The sequence below is a fragment of the Rhamphochromis sp. 'chilingali' genome (assembly GCF_963969265.1).
Source record: "Rhamphochromis sp. 'chilingali' genome assembly, chromosome: 17".
Lineage (NCBI taxonomy): Eukaryota > Metazoa > Chordata > Actinopteri > Cichliformes > Cichlidae > Rhamphochromis > Rhamphochromis sp. 'chilingali'.
This window is the reverse complement of record NC_137944.1, coordinates 2032918-2052045: the sequence shown is the minus strand read 5'-3', so window position 1 is coordinate 2052045 and position 19128 is coordinate 2032918. Positions and strand designations below refer to the sequence as shown.

The 19128-nt window shown below is 41.5% G+C and overlaps 1 protein-coding gene across 5 annotated transcripts in view; it reads left to right on the top strand.

Annotated features, from left to right (window-relative positions):
* The first annotated feature begins 2489 nt into the window (after positions 1–2489).
* The window catches only part of gatad2b (GATA zinc finger domain containing 2B), a 42461-nt gene continuing 25822 nt past the window's right edge, over positions 2490–19128 (top strand). For 2 of the 5 annotated variants that reach the window (XR_013969394.1, XM_080863358.1), the window contains exon 1: positions 2495–2654. The gene's annotated coding sequence lies outside the window, so the exon portion shown is untranslated. Of the gene's footprint in view, positions 2655–19128 lie in introns of all 5 variants that reach the window. The other 3 variants (XM_080863359.1, XM_080863361.1, XM_080863360.1) reach the window with 3 other exon arrangements.

Sequence of the window (19128 nt, the reverse complement as noted above, 5' to 3'; positions counted from 1 at the left end):
TTCTATTGCCATCATTGATCATAAAACAATTATCTGGGTTACCTCTTATGCAAATTATAATTTAATCAGAATCATTAATTATTGTAGTGCTACCCACTACACTAATGTGGTTAATGTGGGTAGCACATTAATTAGTGGAAAGTCCACAAAGTCCAGCAAAGGTCACTTAGTCAGTTCTAGCTGGAGATACACATCACCTTTGGGGTTATGTCTGGAAGAGCATTGGAATAAAACTGCCAATCAAACATGCAGAGTTACCTGCTGTGGTGACAAGAGTGCAGCCAAAAGTAGCTACAGGCTAAACTACACCAAAGCCACTGATTCATGTCTTCTGTCTTTTCTGCTTTTGCTGAATCACAACACTGTCAAAAGTCAAAGAAGTAAAACCTTTATTTTGAAAGCAACATTACAAAGGTGATTGATATAGCAAGAGAAGGAATGCACTATAGATGAACAGGTAATGTCAAAAACAATCTTGCCATTCCAAGTAATAGTTTTAAAAAGTAGCTAAGATTAAAAACAACACTGAAACAACCCGCCTTACTGCACTGACAGTATTGTTAGTTATTCTGATCTGGGTAGTTTGCAGGTCAGACCAACGCTCCAGTGCCATTCCACTGGGAAAAGCAAGGAAATTAAAACTACCAAAGTAAAGTGATCACTCTCCTTTCACCTCAGACAACACTGTCAAAAAGCTTCTGGCCTGTCAGTCAACATGTGCATCAATCCTTTACATTACTGCCATCTTGTGGCCGCAGTCAGATATTGTTGCTGAAAGCTGCACTTCTTTTAATCTCATAGAAAACTGCAGCTCTCTGCGTTTTGAGGACATGTCCGTCTCTTGTTTGGCTGGAGCTGGGCAACCTGAGATGCCTACTGCTTTCTCCTGGTGATCTGTGAAGAGGCTTTGCGTATAAACTAGCCTTTGACAATAAACTGATGAGAGAGTAGTGGGAGGCAACTCTTTTTATTAATTTAGCAATGAAAGCTGTAACCATGACGGGAGTGGACGGCAGCTCTGACGTCTAATAAAACAGACAGGCTCAGCAGCCCTTTCACATTAGTAATTAATACTAGTATTAGTATCAGCTTCATGTGGGTTGAGATGTGTTTTATTCCTTATTGTGTGCATATTATATGCAAGGAATAGTTTTCAACTAATAATAAATCATTTGTGTTAATACAGTAGATATTTACTTAACTATAGTTGTAATACTTTTTCACGACCTGCATGGACCCTGACAATGTGTTCCTCGAGACGCTCCTAGTTATTACTGAATAAATGGGTCCGTTGTCCTACTTGAGGAAGGTTGTATAGAAGAGGATTAGGGCCACAGGTAAAAAAGTGGGCAGGTCGTTTTTTTCTTCTTTTACAGAATCCTGAGGAAAAAGTCAGAATTCTGACTTTTTCCTCAGGATTAATTTCTCTCTGAATTCTGAGATTAAAGTCTGAATTCTGACTTTTGCCCACTTTTTTTTTCTTTCGGTGGCCCTAATCCTCTTCCGTTGCCATGGAGGATTACAACAGTGTTTAGTTGAGTGTTCATGTTAAGGCGATATCTACATGATGCTGAGACCTGAAGGTTTCCCAGGAAAAATGAGGAATGAGATTATCAGTGTTTTTCACTTTAACTGTTTAATGTTGTGGCTGATGTGTGTATTTACCGTTGTAGGTAGTTATGCACAAATGTACTGTACATGAAGATGTGACCAAAGTTATTTCCACTCAAAAAATGACATTTTTAAGCCATTGATATTGACAAAATCATCAGTAAAGGATGGTGAAATGATTTTCCTGATCTTGTCAGTGTGACATAGGCTAGTGCTGGATGCTTCAGAATTTTCAGAATATAGGTATGTGTAAAGTGCTTTGAGTAGTTGATAATACTAGATAAGTGCTATACAAAATCATTTTATTTAGCATGTATATTATTCCATGTTCTGCAAGTCCTAAAGGCATGCGGGCAGCGTCCCCTGACCAGCCTACCACTATAAACCTGCTACTACTGCCTACAAAGACCCGCTCTGCAGCGCAGTAGTTGGGATAGAAGTAATGACGTTTCCTATCATTGAACCATCCAATGCTGTCCGAGCTACATTTGTCCTCCCTTGGGTCTTTGTCATGCATGTAATGACAGAATACCCGTTAGGAAACGGGTGTAACAAGAAGTCACTAAAATTCTCCTCGGAAAATGTAGCTGTTGTTTTTGGTCGCTCAGACGTCGTTGGGTAAAAATTATTTGGAGCAGCATAAATGATCCGGTTTAGTTCAGTGAATACAACCAAACACTGTTTTTTTCGTCTCGTTTGAGGTAACATGGCTCTCCATATAGACACAGACAACAACACTACTACCATCCAATCAAGCCGCACTCTGTCTCCGCCGCGGAAATAAACGACCAATCAGCTGTCTGTCTGGGTCCTCTGTGGAAACGAACAGCCATTCATTGCGCTGTCTGGACTTCACGGAGAGAGCGTCTGACCAATTAGCTGGCTGTCTGGATGCACCGAAAGGGTGAGTGTCTATCGAGGCCCAATCAGCTTCTCAGTGCTGCCTGCCGGTGCCGGGGACTGGTGGTGAGGGGCTGCTGCAACGCGTCAGGACCGGACCGTGAACCCGGAGACGCTACACACTGAGGCGAAAGGAGATACAGGTGAGTCCGAGGATGTGTACGGGGCCTGGTTCTGGTCAGGGATGTTTTGAAACGGCAACTGTGGATTTGACGTCGCAGCCGGACGGTTATTGTGTCGTTTTCCTGTTAGCGGATACGCTGATACGCTGTCAGACAATGGAGCGCCTTTGCTTCGCTATTTATTGATGCATGCTGACATGTTGGCGACCAGCAATGCCGCCTGCAACTGTTACTTTACATTTAAAGGCCTCCAGTCGCAACACAAACACTATGGATCTTTTTTTGTCGTGTGTGGCTTTTTTGTTTTGATAAGCGCCGAGCTGCTAACGGACGTGTTGTAATTACATTCTGATGGAAACGTTGGTCGGAGTGCCTCCAATCCGTTTCATTGTTTCATCCAGAGTCTCTAGGGGTTAACTCAGACTCGATAAAGAAACACGGTCTTTCAGGTACTAGTACAAGCTTCTTGAGAGAACAGTGGAATGAGACGAGGTCGTGAGACGGTTTTATTGAAGCAAGGCTATATAAAGTGGCGGATTAAAAGGCGCTAGGAGGAGGCCGGGGGTGCTGATGGCTCTCAGCAATTAGGAAGAAAAATTCGAAATGCATCAGCCATTTACGTAGAGACTCAACTGACTCCATATGCACCTAAATGGCTGCCTGGCGCCTGTCAGCATAACCAACATTTTACTGTAAGGGCAAGGCTTTACTCGGGCCAGACGGCTGATTGTTTCCTGATCGGCGGATTAACGGAGGTGGATGTCGAGATGACGTTAGACACCAAACTGGAATCAATATTTAATGTGTGCTGCTATTATTCTTTGGTGCACACAAGCTCATTTCAGACAAATTGGTGCCTCTTCAGCCTCTCTGCTGCTGCTGCTGCTGCTGCTGCTTGCTCGGGATTTCAGGCAGTCACATGCTGATATTTACATTGACTTCTTTCAGTCGCGCTACATAGGATAATACAGTACAGTTATCTTTGAGGTGAAATGGAGACGGATATCTGTGCCTTCCTCTCCTATAAGAGGTTTGTCAACAGGAGCTAGCCATTTTAACTTCATCTTCATACAGGATTGACTGTACAACTCAGATCTTTGCCACAGGAAGACTGTGGGAATAAAAGCTCTCATTGTTTTGTCACTTTTCTCTTCTTTATGGCAAATTTGTGACAGTGTGGCATTAAAGCAACGCCCGAGCCTTTGAATGTTAGGGTAAACGTTTCCAGACCTAAAACATTCAGCCTTCCACACACTTGGTGATTGTGGGGTTGTATGAATGAAAGGTCCCTGCTGTTGAGTAGTAGTGTAATCTCAGCTGTGGAGTTTTTTACTCGTCCTTTTTCTTGAATCTCCTGGCAGCCATAGCAGGATACACATCCTCGCTGCCACAGTGAAAGCTTTTTACATTTTTGTAGTAGTGTACCTCCTTGATTTTTAGAAAGGTGTGACAGTGTGGAAAAAGTAAACAAAAACAATGTCATGGTTTGTAAGTAATGTATTGTCTCGACTAAAAATGGAACAAAGAAAGCATTTGAAATGTCGAAACTAAGAAATGTTGCACATTTTAAATTTGATGCCAACCTTGCAGTAAAAGTCGAGGACGGTGGTTTAAAAAATAGTAGATGGAAAAGTGAGTGGTGCTTAAAAAAAACATGGTTATTGTGTCAGTAATGGTTAGTTATAAAGTGAGCATTTATCCAGCCTATAAAGGATTCTATATGAGACAGAAATCATTCAATTTCCATTTCATACCTCTTTAAGAAGTTATGATAAAAAAAAAACTTGAAACAATCCAATAAGATAGACTTGTTTTTTCCCAGGTAAGTAACTATTTTACAAATACCATCAGCGTTGGAGTCAGAAGGCTGCGCTGAAGACCAGCAGGTTTAAAGCTCCTTTGTTTCAGCTGAAAAGAAGGAAACATGAGCTCTGTAAGAATACATTAACATTGCTTAAATAACAGTTTGTCCAGACACTTAACTATACTTTGGTACTGATGAGTCTGGAAGTGGTACTAGTTTAATAAAAGGCTGTGGTACATGTCTCAGTAACAGTCCGTAGAGAGACATGGCTGTTCAGAATAATATCCTGACTTTGGACGCTTTTGTGTATTAGATACAGGTATGTTTCTGAACTTTCATATACATGCGGTTTTCCATGCTTCCCAGTGGCGTCTGTGGTGTGATGAGGTTAATAAATTTTTTGATCTGTTCTTGAAAACCTAAGACTGTAATATTAAAGAATGTCCAAGTATATTCTTGGAAATTTCTTATTATGATCTGTGACCAGGGGTGGAAATTAGCACCTGCCACTGGCCAAATGCGGGTAAGTTTATGAAGTCGTGGTAAATTTGAACAATGCAGAAGCCACCATGGCGGATTTAAGTTTGAACAGAAAAAACTATGTTTAATTTGCAGTCCTGACCTGTCGTGGGCGGATGTGTTGCTGCCAGTCTGCTCTAAATGCCGTTATGCGATCTGAGCAGGTACTAAAATGTGTCGTCGACAGATTGGCTGGTCAGTAGCGTCACTTGACGAGTCACGAGCACGTCTTGTTCACGAAAGTTAAAACTGCCATCTTTGAAACCAGGCAATGAGGGAAATGGCTCCAAACAAACAACGCTGTGGTTCACGAGTGATGAGAAGCCACAGACGGAGCAGCAAGTATATCGTCGCCTCGACGTCGCAGGATGCCCAAACACATTGCAATGGTGACAACCACGCGGGTTTGGTAGTACTGGTTTACAATGGAACACCAGTCGATCCGAGTCTTGGTGATCCGTGGCGAGTCGATCCGAGGAGGTACTAATGGAAAAGGGGCTTTTGAAAGAGGAGGGGAAAATTCGAGCAGTTTAGCAATGTGGTGTTACATTTGTGGAGCTAAGCAGGTGGCAGAAACAAAAACACTCCTCAAGAGGTGTTACGATGGGACGTTAAACGGCAGTTTTTTAACGAAAAATGGAAAAGAAGTGACAACGGCGAGTTACGCGACTGGCTCACTTTTGATGAGAGCAGCCAGTCAATGTTTTGTTCCAACTGTCGGCAGCACACGCCTTCCAGCAGCAAGACTGATAGCTTTATTGTTAGCACAAAATACTCGGAATTAGAGGCCACGAAGGACCTCGGATTGTCTAAAGGCCATAAGGAGGTGAAATGCATCATTCAAATGTTACACACAAAATAGAAAAATAATGGCTGGTGAAAAGTTTGAGTGGCCGATACAAAAAGTGAAGAAAATCTATAATTTCCACCCGTCTGTGACAACAGTCTGATATTTAAAAGATTTTTTTTTTCATATTTTTCCATCTCTCTCTCTAATCAATTATGGATGTTGTATAAACACCTGTTCCCACACAGAGAAAGGATTTACCTTTTTATGGCCTGACTATGCACACGGCTGTCCATATAGTCAGTATACTCGATAGATGTGGAATATGCTCATGTGTTCTTCAGAGGGAATGGCTGATGGGGGGGAATCAGTCAGGCTCAAACTTAAAAACAAGAAGGTTTCCAAAGAACTTGTTGTGGCAAATCCACTTAGCCAAAAAAATGGATCGAAATCAGTTGTAGAAACGATAGTCTTTATATAAGGCTTCAAAAGGGGGAATGTACAACAAATAAACTGCTCGACATCAGAGCAACATATAATGGCTTCCCGAAAACTTTCTTCTTGCTAGCTAAAAAAAAAAACCCAGAGTAACTTTCGTCTACCACAAAGGATTCTGGGAAACGCAGTTTTCTAATGAAAATACCTGTTAAATGCTCCCCTTTAGCAGAAAATTAAATCTATAATTAACAGCTCTCACTAAACATGTGACTAACACTTAAATCACTTACAAAATAACCAAAATGCTGTTATCAAACAATAAACTGCAATAAAGTTACAACAGAACTGTTGCAGTGGTGGCCCTCTGTGCAGTCTGGGAATCCCTATGCTCCCACACTAATCTATCATTGACACGCCCATAGAGAAAGACCTGCTCGCAGATCTGTGCCTCCAGCTCATCTGCAGCGACTGCCCCGGGCTACACTGCAAAAAGTGAGAGCGGGATGTGACCAGATGAAACAAAACCTGAGCGGTTGTAAAGACACATTGGGAACGTATGGCTGTGCACAAGGAAGACAACAGCATAAACGTTTGGTTCGGTGATGTTTTTCATTCGTCATGTACATCACTGTACAAAGTTTGTGGATGCAGTCACTCGGGAATCTGTCATCGTATGATTTTTAATTTGGTACGAGATGTGCGTCTACTAGAAATTTCAGATGAGTTTCAGTGTCACAAGTCAAGTGTTCTGAGAATCTTGTGTGTGACTCTTATGAAGGAAATCACATTGGATATTCAAAGTCAGACCAAAGCGCATGTACTAAAAATCTTAGATCAATGGTCACAATCAAGCTTAGAGGTCAAGTTTTTCTAAAAATCTAAAAAAACAAAAACATGGCAACATAAGATTTTTTTTTTAAAAATCATACCATACGTTACACTACTAAAAATCTCAGACAAGTTTGAATCCCGATGACTTTGGCGTCAAGGTCAGAGGTCAATTTTCTGAAAATCACCTGGGATTTTCAGATTTATGCTATAGGTGCATCTACTTGGTGCCAGAGGGGTACTTGTATATAACCAAGCATGAAAGGTGCAACCATTTCCACTGTGTATGTCAGCATGGAAGAAACCAGCACTACCTCGGGTATCGTGTGTTTTAGGGCTGCATCGGTTATTCTAACAATCGAGTATTCTGTTGAATATTCCACTGATTAATCGAGTAATTTTAATTAAATTAAAAATTAAAGATAAAAAAATTCAAATGAAAAATCTAATAAATAAAGCTATGTATGTGATCTAAACTAAGGCATAAAAAAGTATCTTTGCTTTGTCTTCTTGGAGGCTTTCTGATGTTAATGGGGATAAAAAGAGTTCTGTTTTATTTCCTGAGGTAGATTCGGTGTGTGTTCATGTTTGGTTGGTTAATGCTTAACCCTAAACCAAGACATGATGGTGGAGATGGTAATTAACATTAATAATAATGTTAATATGAGTGATGGAAGAGATCCCTCGTCCTGCAGGCATTGTGTACTGTAACATGGTCCTGTTGAAAATCCCAGTCGTTACCAGTGAGTCATGGGGGATGCTCTCTGCAACATCTGGACGCCTCTGAACCTCAGCCGTCCCGCCTCAGCAGCGATGGCGTGCTGCTTATGCAGTTCAACAACCCGACCACATTCAAAAAGGAAAGTTTGTTTGCTTTTGCCATCAGAACGTCATGACAGTGTGACTACCTGACAGAAAATGAGAATGAATCCACATTTTTGCACAGATTTGGCCTTTCAATGTGGCTACAATGTAGCTGCCATCACCAGTGTGAATGGGTGGATGACAGGTTGTGTAAAGCGCTTTGGGGTCCTTAGGGACTAGAAAAGCGCTACACAAATACAGGCCATTTATTTTACCATTTCAAAGGCATGTGCTCCTAATGTTTAGATCAGCTGTAAGATAAGATAACTCTTTATTGTCATTGCACAGTCATACCTAGTACAATAATACAGCAACATTGGAAACTGTCCCGCATCAGCACTATGTACAACACAGCAGCTCAACGTAATAAAGAAAAAAGAAATAACTGAAACATCCTGTTTCAGTTTAAGTGCTGTCAGCCTTGAGCTGTCATTTAAACATCGTATCAGGCTAAGTTTAAAACAACCTCTGGATGCTTGCTGCAGATGTTTTGTTGTGTAAAGCAAACGGTGGTGGACGAGCACCTACAGTTTGTTGGTCAGGTGGTTTGATGAAGGACTCCCACTAGCCTTTTCCTGGCTCCATGTTCCAACTACGACAGCATCGTATTCGCTTTGTTATCATAGTTTATGTTTTAAAATGCTGGCGGCGTAGGCGTAACTTTGTCAAGTTACACACACATGCTGCTCCTCAATACGTTTCTATTCCAGGTCTGTTTTTAGTTATAAATGCAGGTGAAGCACTCGCGTGACAACCGTGCGCCACAGAGCCGTGGATTAAAAGAAATGTCGAAGCAAAGTTTGTGTCGAGGATTTTTTATAATCAGATTACTCGATGAATCAGCCTTATTATGTTTCAGTGTAATACATGGTGCGAAGTGCTGCACCTTTAAGCAATATTTAAAACTCGATTTGATTAACAAGGATAATAACTAACAGTCTCTTATAACTCTTAAAATACGTATAAAATTATAATATGCATTAAGAATTTGTCCATTTTCTCTATAGTCACAAAAACACGTACCAGGGTGGACAGAGGAGCAATAGGACAGGATGTACCACGGCTGAAAGCTCGCCCCACCCTGTAAATATATGAAACCCATCAGGATGCAGATTTAATATTATTTCACGGCTACACCTGTATTAACTTTTGGGGTTTGTGCCAAGAGCGAACTTTTAAATAAAATAGACATTTTTATGAGAAGTTAACGTTTTCCTGGTTTCACATTGGTTTTACCATTTCACTGATTTAATTTAATGTATCCTTTTTTCTTTTTGTTTTACTTAATAAAAGTCTCATGTCAACATCAATTTCTGTACAAAGTGCTTGCTCATTTTAATAAAGTCAACAGCTTGAGAACTCTTGGTATATAAAGCATACCATGATTTTTTTTTTCTTTTCTTTTTTTAAATAAAACCATGGCAGTTTATTCTATTTCAAAATAATATCATTTAAATGTGATTTAAAAAAAAAAAAAAAAACGCTTTTCTTTGCCACCTTCGTCATGGAAAGAGTCCCTGCATGGCATTTTTGGGACAAGTGTCCACAAAACCCTGACAGTAACAGGGATGATGTTTTCTCAGCCATTTCTACTCATGTGAAGCACAACCGGCTAACACATGCAGACGACAAAAATCTTTTTTAGTATTTTATTCAAGATTAAATATAAATAAATAAACGTAGCAGAGTGGACATGTTATGTTTTTCCACATTAATGAACCATGAAGAAAGAGGTTGATCAGTGTGTGATATTTACTGAACCTGGTCAATGATTTCACTCCTGAAAAAGTATAACTTACTGTAATTTATGTGACTAGAGGAGAAGTGAGAGGACTTGTTAGATTTCCTAAACAGTACTGGGGGTCGGGCAATTTGGGAACACAACTTATGTAAAAATGTAAATGTTTAAAAAAAGCTGTAGCACATCTGTGGGAACCCCAACACATGTACCATTAACACAGCGTTTCTTGGTCGCTGCAGATTTCTTTATTCACCACCAAATTTGCACTTTCCAATGATTTGCACTATGTTGTCCAGTCAGCTCGAGCTCACTGCTACACCTTCACAGGCTACACCTTCACAGCTGGCAGCACTAGACTCCTGCTGCACACACCTTGATCCCAGCGTGCTACTGTGTGAAATCAGAGAGACATAATTATATGTTTGCTGGCATATGTGCCAGCCAGTTTCCCCTGGCACTGCCCACCCCGTTCCCTGTAATTGAGCCATAAACCACAAACCACACCCTGCGACCACATACCTCCATTCTGTGGCCTAGCCTACTCCTCCCCCCATGAACAAGACAGGAAATTGGCCAAAGCCGTCTGCACCCCTGGCCTACAGATTCTTTTATTTAAATGGTCTTAAGGAGCGATACCAGTGATTGATCCAGGCATGGCCTCTTTTTTTTGTGATGGAAAGTGGGAAAGGATGAGCAGTCTGGTCGCACACTTTGATAGCTTTTGTCTCGAGTAACCCACTGGTGGGGTCGACCCCCTTTACCTGCAGGGACAAAACAGGCCTCATGCTTGAGGCATCAGTCTGCAGAACAAAAACAGTTCGGAGTGTGATGCAGGTGTTCCCCACAGAGAGCCTGTTTCAGTCAGACACTGCGAACACAGCTCTGAGCTAGTAAACCTGAGCTAGTAACCAACCACATGTAAAAGCCAGCTTACCTTTTGTTTGGTCTTGGAATGGTCTTAGTACCCTAGATACTGATAACGAGATAGCAGATACCTCCCTCCGTCCAAACACCCACTTCTCCGTGTTGGCCACGAGCTCTGCCGCCATCAGAGATTTCAGCCAGATGTCAGTGCAAATGCTGAAATCATGTAAAGGCATTGGAAAGTGATGGAGCTTTCAAGCTGACAGGAAGGGTGACTGTTACGGCCCTAGCAGGGCCTCTCTCTCTCCTGAGGGTGCCTGTGTGGGCGTGTCCCACTACCTCCTACCTGAGATGCCACCTTTCCCTCCGGCACAGCTGACTCCCATCAGCAATTAAGGGTATTTAAGCCCAGAGCAGGGTGAGCTCTGGGCCAGAGTGCCATTTGTGTGGGTACAGCTAGTGAGCTGAGTGTTTTTGCGGTGTTTCCAGCTGGTGAGCTGTGTTTTGTGGTTGTCAGCTAGTGAGCTGCGTTTTCCTTTTGACATTTTGCATTACTGACCAATGCCTGAGTTTTGTTTGTGTTACTTTTATGGTGATAGCGGCTTGTCCGTCTCTTTTAGTTGAATTACTTCAATAAAACTGTTTTATTTAACTGTTTCGCCTCCTTGACTCCTTTTTCTGACCCGGTCACTTTTGTTACTTCCCCCTCCCCGCCTAGACCCCCCAGGGGAACGTAACAGTGACGAATTGGTAAAACCATACAGAGTGGAAAGCACCATCTTTTCCTTCTGGAGACAACCATACTACCGGCAGATTCCCTTAAGTCCAGTGAAAAAGTGAGCTGTCAATGTGAGCAGCCAGTTACCTCTGAACCATTTGCCTTTTGTGTTCAGGTAACCTACAGAGCCGTGAACGCACCATCAGACATGGGCGAGTTTCAAAGTGGTGCAGTGTAAGTGTGGTGGGACTGGGCGGAGGGGAACACATCCTCAAAGTGATTTTGGAATGCAGCAAAATCAGATTTCTGGGCTTGTGTCAGATGTTTGGATTGTATACCAAAAGCTACTGACAGTCCAGTTCAAAACTTAATAGGAACATTTTTTCATACTGCCTTATCATCTCATCTAATCGACTGCGAGAAAGGAAAAAAACATATTTATCAATGTGTCAGAGCACTCCTTACATTGTGGTACATCTTATCACTCTACCATATCACAGCAGAGTGAGGTGGCAATGAATTTGGAATTTCAAGCCATAGCTAATGTCTTCTTCAGTCTTCTCACCAGAGAAATGGGTCCTGCCTCGCTGTGCTTTCAGCAGGTTGAGGTGGTGTATCTGTGTGGCTCCACCCCTGATCATTTCATAATCAGCATAGCTTACTCAGTAGCCCTCGCCACTAGGTGAGTAACTTTGAGCTGGATGAGTAACATCAGTGCTTTCTCTCTGTGTGTCTAGCACCTTATGGTCGTGGGCCTGTTCATCCCAGTCTGAGGTCCAGAGTGCTTTGAAGCAGGTTATCAAGGATGTCTCTACATTGCTGCATTCGTCTTTCTTTCAACTCTGAAATATGCCTGCAGCAGGATGCTGCCACAACCATGCTTCGCTGTAGGGATGGTACTGGCCAGGAGCCTGGTGTCAGCGCTACATTCAGACCAAAGAGTTAAACCTTTGTTTTAGCCGACTAGACAGGTTTGTTTCTCATGGTCTGAGAGCCTTTTAGGTGCCTTTTGGCAAACTCCCGGCAGGTGTTTACTGAGGAGTAGCTTCCGCCTGGCCTCTCTACCACACAGGCCTGATTGGTGAAGTGGTGCAGAAATGGTTGTCTTTCCTCTACAGAGCAATGCTGGAGCTCTGTCAGAGTGAACCTTGGGTTCTCCGTCACCTTCCTAATGCCGCCGTATTTGTTGTGCTTTGGTTGGTTGTGCACATCTTAAGTTTTAAAACCAGGTGCGTTGTCCCACAGCTAGGTTGAGGACACAAATGTATGATTGTGTTGGTTTTTACCACCATTTTGATGATATTCTAGTGCAGGCGATCAGAGATATACAGACACATGAAAACGTGAGACTTTGTGGAAGAAAAAACAAAAACCACTCAGCCAAGTCTTTGCTTCCAGTTTTGAGTTGTCTCTGTATCAGCGTGTATGCGGCTTTATTGTCCTTCAGGAGAATAATGTGATGATATGGTGGCGGCTATGGGGCCTTACATAAACAGGTATGTGTGTGCCTTTCCAAATCATGTCCAATCAACTGAATCTGTCACAGGATGACTTCAATCAAGTTGTTGAAACATGTGACAGAAGGTCAGTAGGATGCACCTGTACTTCAATTTTGAGTGTCATGGCAAAGCCGTATGTTATATTTTAGTTTATTATTTTGTAATATGTGGATTTCAAACACTATTTTCACTTTGCCACTGTGAGGCATTGTGTGTAGAATTTAAAGTGAAAAATGAATTTGATCCATTTTGGAATAAGGCTGTAGCATGACAAGTGGAGCAGTGTCCTGCTGTTAGGACGCACTGTGCTTTGAAGCAGTGTAGTGCATTTATTTTAGCCTGTGCAACAGAAAGATATGAGACCAACTATATGAGCGATTAACTGGTTTGGTGAAATTAACAAATCTGTTTGAGGCATAAAGAATCGTATATTCAGAAGAGAGTGAAGCAAATTGAAGAGAATTCTAAAGATGCTTGAAATCTATTGTGAAATCGACAATTTCACTACTATTAGAATATACTCTCATATCAACAATCAGAATTTTTCAAAAAATAATTATGGGAAAGTGAAGGTTACTACAAAATGCCAAATCATTCTAGAAATCTTTCTAATTATAAAATATTGATTCTTCCTGTTTCACTTATTTATGTTCTGGAATCGATTGTCATATTAATATATTAGTAATTTCTGTAGGTTATCATTAACAAGAACACTGTGTTACTGGGAGCGTGTAAATGATTGGTAGGATCTACTTGTTCTTCCGCCTGTCACAGTGATATGTGAAATACGGCTGCAGAAATGCATCACGGCTCGTGTCCTCGCTCTTTTTGTTGACAATAACAGCTGATCATAGACGGAGCCAGGACGCGGTTTGCGATGCATGTGGCAAGAACACAAACCTTGTCAAACACAAACAAAAGTAAATCATAACACTCAATATGATGATGAGGAGGAGAGGAACAGTTGCTGCTACGGCGACACAGTCCTTTGGTGCTGCAGGCACTGTCCAGGAACTGAGAGAAGATGTGGAGCTGTTTGCGACGTGTAGCACTGCTGCTTCGGAAAGCGACTAGGTTTACATTTTTGTGTCAATGTTTAAACAACTGGAATTCCCTGCATGCTTAAAACTGAAAATGAGTTTAACTTGGAGTAATATGTGTGTCAGTTCAGTTGGTAAGGCTGTTGAGTAGATCAGTTAAAGTGGATTATTTGAATGATTAGGCTTTAATGACACAGCGTCCTTGCAGTACACTGTGTAATATCTACGCATACATCACGAAGCTCGTTGAGAGAAGGTCAAGGTTTCACTGTCAGCAAAGCAAAGGGAGGATGTTTTGAAGAAATAAAAATATCAAACATGTTTTGAGTTTTTCACACAATTTTTTGTTTACCACGTAACTCCGTATGTGTTCGTTCATAGATTTGATGCCTTTAGTGAAAATGTACGATATAAATAGTCATGGAAATAAAGAAAAATGAGAAGATGGGTCCAAACTTTTAACAGGTAGTGCACGCTGCTTTAGATTTTCCAAGCGCATTAACTTTTTATACAAAGTATCAGATCAATGTCGTCAATAGTAGCCTGAATTTTTCTTTGTGTCAGGTCGGAATGGAAATCAGTGGTGTCGCACATCACTACTTTGTAACAACTTTAATTAGAACCTGTTACAAGATGTCTTTTTTTTTTTATATGTAGGAAGTTTTTTACAAAAAAAAAGTGAGTTAGCGCAGATCGCAGGGCTGCACGTGTCAATGCGTTAACGAGCTAACCGCGCTAACATGTTGACGCCGGGCAGCCCCGCGCACGGGGTGATCCGCAGTAACTCGCTAAGATTGGCTGAGATGTGCCACGTTAATGCGGTTATGGCGTTAACGTCATTTTAACGAGATTAACGCCGACAGCACAATTTCTTTCTTTTTTTCTTTTTATTATCTGTCATTTATCTTATTTCATGAAAAATAAAGGAACATACCGAACAGTGGATAATGGGATACAAGTGCAGATGTGAGTTGGTGTTTCTGTGCGACATAATGAAATCCCAAAAAGTTGATTCTGTTCGTCTGGACGTGGCGTTTTCAGAGAAATGTTTCGTCATCATCCAAGTGACTTCTTCAGAAACTTAGATTGTGATGCTTTATTAATACTTACCATAGCATGTAGTACAGAAGCCTCTTCTTTTGCCTTCTATATAACATTTGTTTTGTGGATAAAATAGCAAAATATTTTATAGGAAATATCGAAATTATCGAAATATAAAAATTTGAGAAAATGAAAATTCTGTCAAAGTAAAGCACGAGGTTACTAGGGCAGATTCAAATGAATGAAGTTTGAACTTTGGCCAAAAAAGTATTTTTGTGTGTTTTAGGAGCAGTCGTGTTTCCAAATAATTAATTTGGAAATTATTTTGCAGAGTTTAGCTAACCTGCACAGTCCTGTGGGGTGGTTAGAGTACTAGGTTTTCAAACCTGATGTCTGATACCTGATATGCTTAGAAAATGCTCAAAACTTTCAGTACCATGGGATGCAAAAAAACCCAGTACATAAGAATCTCTCAGGTGGTGCCAAAAAACGACGACACACTGTTCGGTTGTCTGAGGTGGGCTGTCTTGTGACTTGGTGTCATTGTTGATGAGGTACAGTTGCTTAAATACTGTTTCTGTCTAGTTGCAGGTGAACCTTTTGCAGCCTCATTGTAGGACTTTTTAAAAGAGTTTAAAGTTTTCAGAGCATGTGCAGAGCCTTCTTGTGCGAGTGCAGACATCACCAGGTTGGCTGGCTGGCTGCTACTAATAGACTTAACTTACTAACATCCATCAGCATGTCCGCAAGGCAACAAACCCTTTGTGTTACGCTCTCCTTCACTTTCATTTGGACTTTGCTTTTCCTCACTTTTAGTATGAACTAATCCACTCAGTGAGATAATGTGGGTAAACATAAAAATTTCCACAGCAGCTGCAAACAGAATTTCTAAACCAAAATAAGGTGATAAGGTTACCTGCTATCTCTTGATATCTCTTACTCAGAGACTCCTGTTGTTTTTGCTGGTCCCAGGCGCACGCTTCCTCTGCCGAAATAGTTTGATGAAAGTGCTCAACATAATTTGAAGGTAGACTATTCTAAACTCAGATACTGAATGCCACAAATTCATTTTTCAACATTAAACGGGGCAGACGTGTCTGTGTGCCAGCGCAGCCATGGACCTGATCTTCCCGTAACCGTTGTGTTGGCTTTAAACACTTTTTCAGCAAAGCCTGAATTTTCTAGTCTTGGAGGACATCCCAAAGCTCTTCTTTGGAAGTTTGCTCTTTTGTTCCTCCTAGCTGCCTTTTGAAGGTCACTCCATGACTGATAGGGAGACAATGTAACACTATGTCTTCTTTTACTGCATTGACAATATATTTGGTGTCATAGTTTTGCTGAAAAATGACACGGCTACCAGTCAGGTTCTTTCCACATGGTTTGCACGGTTGATCAAAATCTGATATTACTTTTCTGCATTAATATATCATTAATTTTGACAAGATCCCACCACAACTGGCTGAAATGACTCAAACCATGACCGCCTCCACTGATTTTTACAAATGGCTTTAGACGCCTTTTCTGTTGACCTCTTCTGTAATATTTGAACCAAAAATTAAAAATGTGGATTTGTCGCTTTAGAAAACCTGCTACCACTGATTTCTGGCTGAGTTTCTGTGTAATCTGGCATACCTCTGTCCTATTTGCTTTGCTTAAGAATGACTTCTTGAAAGCCACCCTTCACTGAAATGAAACTATTTTGGATTAAGTTTGGCGAACAGATGGATAAACTGAAGGGTCAGATACGTGTCTTTGGACCTGTGTCAAGTCTTTTCTTCCCTGTTTCTTGAGGACGTGACTTTCAGATACTGTTCATCTGTAGATAGGCCTGCCACTTCTTCTGACCTCCATGACAGATGGCCGCCCCTCCCTGGAGGTTCTGCTGGAGGTTTCTTCCTGTTTAGAGGGAGTTTTTCCTTCCCGCTGTCACCAAAGTGCTTGCTAATAGTGGGTCACTGAAATTATCCACTAATATGACATGTTATTTTATGCCTCTTAAAATTCCGCTGTCTTTGGATTGGCTCAAATGTTTTGCCAGGCACCACATATACTGTATTGCCAAAAGTATTCACTCATCTACCTTCACATGCACATCAACTTGAGTGACGTCCTATTCTTAATCCATAGGGTCTGATATTGTGTCGGCCCACCCTTTGCAGCTATAACAGCTTCGACTCTTCTGTGAATGTTTTCCACGAGGTTTAGGAGTGTGCTAGTCATTCTTCCAGAACTGAGGTCAAACGGTGATGTTGGATTAGAAGGCCTGCTCTAATTCATCGCAAAGCTGTGCTGTTGGGTTGAGCTCAGGTCATTGTGCAAAAAAGTTCTTCCACACCAGACTTGCTCATCATGTCTTTATGGACCTTGCTTTGTACACTGGTGCACAGCCATGCTGGAACAGGAAGTTGCATAAAATTGTCCAAACATTAAGAGTTTCTTTAAGTGGCGCTAAGGGGAGCAAAACTCCTGAAAAACAACCCCACAACATGATCCCTACTCCAGCAAACTTTACACCTGGCTCAATGGAGGCAGACGAGTACCGTCCTCCTGACAACCAGAACCAGAGTCCAGTGCTGGCGTGCTTTACACCACTGCATCTGATGCTTGCATTGCACTTGGAGTTGTAAGACTTGGATGTAGCTGCCCAGTCATGAAGCTCTCACTGTTCTTAAGCTAATTTGAAGACCACATGAAGCCTGCAGAAAGTTGGCGACCTCTGCACACTATGCACCTCAACATCTGCTGATCCCACTCTGTGATTTCTTTTTTGTAGCCTACCACTGTGTGTGCAAGTTGCTGTCGTTCCCAATCACTTCCACTTTGTGATACAGCTAACAGTTGACAGTGGGGTATTTAGTAGCAACTAGACGTGTTGCACAAGTGTGTGCTGCACCCTGAGCTGCAGAGAGTGACCCGCTCTTTCAGAAATGTGTTTGGAGAAGCAGACTTTGTGCCCACGTGCTGGATTTTATACACCTGTGTCCACGGATGGGATTGGAACACCTGAATTCAATGATTTTCATGGGTGAGCTGAATACACTCGGCAATATAGTGCACATAGTTAAAGTCCATGACTTCATGTAAATATGCTGACAATGAGCAGATTTTGAGCAAACAGGAATTTTCGTCTTTCTTTTTCTTTGTGAAAACAACTAAAGGCAACTATAGGCTGATAAGATATCGTTACATTTGAGATGCAGAAACCTTTTAGAGGGGAAAGCAGTGAAAGGATGCAGATTGCGTCATGGAAAGCAAGACTGCAGTAATTGCAATTCAAAAATCCTTGTTGCATTCAAATGTGTTTTAGCGTGTCAAACATAAGTTTCCTGGGCTGAGAAGTAATTTCATATAACATCTTTGTGACGTGGATGAATTTGAAAACGTTGACATCAGTGGTTACTAACTGTCACCTTTACAGTCTTCTTGGATATAATCGGTCTTCAGAATTAAAGATGCACCAAATGCAAATGCAAGTCTGACCTGCTGATTCTGATTCTAGTGTTTCTACTGAGACTATAATGGAAATCTGTAGATGTGCAGAAAGTTTCTAAAGCGTATATGAGTTTGGAGATGTGCACGCACATGTTGCTGGTGGTGTTTATGCTTTTCATTTAAATCTGGAATGATACATCTGCTGCAGATGTAATCAGTCACCAGCATCTAGCAATGGTTATGTCTGAAGCACACAAGTGTTACATGAAAGTGAAATGTGTGGAGGTTAGCATGTTGTGCAGATCTGCTGACTGTTCAGTGTGGGTGTGTTTGTGTTGATGCTCTGCTGGCTGCCACATTCAGCCTCATTTTAAGATGTCTGTACTTTGACTAAACGTCTCCTGTTCCTACAGTTTTCTTTCTGTTTCTTTGTTTTTTGTCCTCTGTGGAAGAGTGTATGCCCCACCCTTTGGTCTAAAGCAGTCAGTCTTTTCTTATCAAAGGGCCTCTCAAAGAGGAGCTTTTCTTCATTCAGCTCTCAAAATGCAGTGGCTGCCCTAACACTCCAACAACGCCCACACCCACCCGCCTGCTCCTCCTGCTCGCCTCCCACCGCGTTGTTTTTCTTTTTCTTTTTGGATGCATGCTCGCGTGTCATTCTGTCTGTAAATACAATAAGTCAAAAACTTGTGCTTGAATTCAGATAAAATGTCGTATGGGTGCAGAGCGGGTCATGGTAACCATGCAAGAGCATTTGCTATATCGAGGTCATCGAGGTCTTCAAAGCCAACGTAAAGAGTTATTGGTTGAAATGTACAAAAAGCCGTATATTTAGGAACCCTGATCCTTACAAGTGTGGTGTGTACTATCAACATACAGAGTACCTTATAAAGGTTTTAAATAAGCTATATTTAACTACC